This window comes from Ornithodoros turicata, chromosome 4 (assembly GCF_037126465.1).
Source record: "Ornithodoros turicata isolate Travis chromosome 4, ASM3712646v1, whole genome shotgun sequence".
Taxonomy (NCBI): domain Eukaryota; kingdom Metazoa; phylum Arthropoda; class Arachnida; order Ixodida; family Argasidae; genus Ornithodoros; species Ornithodoros turicata.
In genome coordinates this window covers 27,638,954-27,642,405 of record NC_088204.1, presented here as the reverse complement: position 1 = coordinate 27,642,405, position 3,452 = coordinate 27,638,954, and the positions used below count along the sequence as shown (strand labels likewise).

Sequence of the window (3,452 nt, the reverse complement as noted above, 5' to 3'; positions counted from 1 at the left end):
TAGTCAGCACCACCGTGATCGGGATCTTCGCCTGGCTGAACTGGCGTTCGCTACACGGACAACAGTAAACAGATCTACACCCCGGCGTTCCTGAACTTGGGACGAGAGGCACCTTTCCCAGTGGAGAATGCTCTACGCCTCCCAGTACCCAGCCTCCTTATTCAAGGTTCGCTGAGGAACTCCGGAGTCGACTGGACGATGCAGCCCGGCTAGCTCAGTCGGTAGAGCACGAGACTCTTAATCTCGAGGTCGTGGGTTCGAGACCCACGTTGGGCGCCAGTTGTGGAAACCCCTGTTTCCACAACCTCGGGGCGTCAGTCCGTCCGTTCCGTCGCCAAGGAAGACACAGCAAAACGAAAAGGTTCAAATAACAAACAAGGATTTATTCCATACCTTACACAGGCGAGGTCCTAACGGCACGCCGCCGTTCAAACAAAAGCCGTCCAAGCCACACGCACCCGTGTGCTTATATATCGGAGACCCGCCCCCCTAACACGTGTCGTCGACCATCTGTCCTGCCATCTCGTGGCACAATCAAAAACAGAGCGATGGCCCACAAAACTTACAGGGTGAACCGATGACCCGGGCATATGAGGGACTGACATTATGGTCATGTTGAGAAAAGAGGAAGAAGGGGCTGATAGGCTGTGTTCAAGAAACATTTAAACACACATACACCAAATCCACTGCGCAGACATAACATTTTTCGAAAAGATCGATCAGCCTTAGATCTCCCTTTTTGGAATCCACCACTGCTGCAAGATATGGAATGGACCGTAGAGGAATCCCACCGGGGAGAGACCACATCCCAGTGGTGTTAACATATAACCATGTCATCATTACCCTAACGACACGTTCTACCAAGTGCAAACTCGAACATGCCAATTTGAATCAATTTTCAGAAAATTGTGATTTATCACCGATTCCTTTTCACACAATGAGGATAGACGAAACGAATGACCTTGTCACCAACGTAGTCCTTCAGGCAGCCCAAAAATTCACACCAGAAACATCTGTTAAACTGCCAAAGCGACCGAAGCCCTGGTGGAACAGTGATCGCGAGGACACCCGCAAACTTCAAAATCGTTCGTGGAGTCGGATTCGACGGTACGCCACATCACAAAATATTTTACTCTTTAAAAAGGCAAGAGCGAAGACCAGGTGGACACGCAAGCAAGCTAAGCGGTCCTCCTGGCGCAGCTTCGTATCTTGAACAGTGAAGAAACCTGGGCTTGTTGGTACATAAACATGATGACGTCTTGCAGCTCTCTTTTCATCATCTTCGTATCTTCCTTATCTTCAAACACACGAACAAACATGTTTCGGGATAAACTTAGAAAAATCAGAGGGGAGCATATTGGTCACTCTGTCCCTCTATTAGAAGTTAATGGTCAAATATGTGAAAGCCTGGAAGTACAGACTAATGCCCTTGGGAAGTACTTTGAAAGCATTTCAAGCTCTTCCCACTGTAGGAAACAGTTTCTCAAAGTTAAAAAGAGGTCTGAGAAACAAAAAGTTCCCTTTAGTAGTGGTGATGGGCTTGCATATAACCAGCACTTTACTTTCATAGAGCTTTTCAGAGCGTTATCGTCTGTAAAAGCAACTGCTCCAGGCAAAGATCGGGTGAGATATTCCATGCTGCGTCACATGTCTGAGGAGTAAAAAAAAACTCTAGCTTAAATTCTTTAATCAGGTCAGGATAGAGGGTACACTCTCATCCATGTGGAAAATGGCTACAGTTATTCCTTTCCTGAAACCCGGAAAGCATGCTTCAAATCCAAGCACTTATAGACCCATCGCTCTTACGGGCTGCATCGGCAAGAATGGACCACTTCCTGGAAGAGAGCCATTGTCTAGCTCAGTTGCAATGTGGTTTTCGGTCCGGCCGTTCGACGATGGATCATCTGGCCGGTCTAGAGATGACCATCCGTGAGGCATTTGTGCGGAGACACCATGCACTGTCTGTCTGTGTTTTTCTATATAGAAAAAGCCTATGACACCACTTGGCGAGATGGTATACTGCTAGCTCCACTCGTTTGGAATCCAGGTCGTCTCCTTAGATGTATTGCAGCTTTCCACAAAGACAGAAGATTTAGAGTTCAACTTGGAACAACTCTGTCGTGTCCATTTGCGCAACAGAATGGCGTGCCATAGGGGTCTGTTTTGAATGTCACACTATTTCTGGTAAAGATCAATTCTGTGGCTACTGCCATCCATCGTCTATGAAGTACTCTTTGTATTTGGACGATATTCCATCACCTTGTAGATCCACAAACCTAAGAATATGCGAGCGACAAATGCAGCTAGCAGTAAATAAACTAGTGAAACAGTATTTCGGGAACGGGTTTAAATTTCACCAGGGAAGACAGTCTGTGTCGCGTTCCCGAGCGTTAGGGGAGTGCTTCCACCACCCAGCCTCAGACAGCCAACGAATGGTCGCTAGAAGGGCGCCGAGGGCAATGTACGCCCTCAAGGCAAAAAGCTATCCTTAGCGCCCTGCACTTTTTTTGTATCAAATGCACATCTTTGGCACATCTTTATCAATAGACGAAGTGTCCTTCCTCCGTTTACCATGCCACTTGCAAGGGATGTTGAACACTATTGTTTCACCCTTTATAACTGTTTCGTTGTGGAAGCAACTCAGAGGATCCCTCCGTTGCAGTCGCCACCAGAGTACAATTGATCAATATGAAAGTACGACAAGCATGAAACCCCTACGCAAGTTTTGCAGCAGAAAGAAAGCTTTCCAGAACGCATCGCTACTGCTGCAGCACCCTTTTCTGATTAGATGACTACTTTCGAAATGCCGATTGAGGATCTTAGGTCAGCTTTGAATTAGGCGGTCAAACTAAAATGGCAAGAATTTTGGGAACAGCAGACAGAAAATAAAGTGCACAGAGCAAAGCCCAATATTCAATGCTGCGACCGGCTGCAATGTGTGGTGCGATCGCGCCTAAGAATCGGCCATGCGTTTTTGACCCACGGGTTCCTGCTTCGAGGCACCTGAATTAATGCACTGATTGTGGCGAACCTCTGTCCGTTTTACATATACTCATCGTATGTCCATCTCATAACAGAGACCGTAAAAATCATTTCAGTGAGTTTTACAAATACTTTTTACCATTGCACCCAGCGCTCTTGTTGGGTGACGACGCTGTCGTTCATTTTAGTACAGTATTTAATTTCATGAAAGACATCGGAATTCTTAACCTGTGGTGATTTTGCAATGATGGTTTTATACATTCATGAAATATTTTAAATAAACATGGTAGTTTCTTTTAGCTAGTTCATTCTTGTCATTGCAATAGCGCATTATGACCGTTGTTGTCAATGCGCCACAAAAATCCGAATCATCATCATCATCATAGCATATCCGAGAACATCATACTGACCTCGTCTGTGATGATACACTTTATACCTTCAAACTTTTTCCTGTAAGTCTGGAGGTCGCT

General features: G+C 45.9%; 1 non-coding gene across 1 annotated transcript; it reads left to right on the top strand.

The window, feature by feature from the left end:
- The first annotated feature begins 203 nt into the window (after positions 1 to 203).
- Trnak-cuu (transfer RNA lysine (anticodon CUU)) lies at positions 204 to 276 on the top strand. The gene has a single exon. It is a non-coding gene; the product is annotated as a tRNA-Lys (tRNA).
- The last annotated feature ends 3,176 nt before the right edge of the window (positions 277 to 3,452 follow it).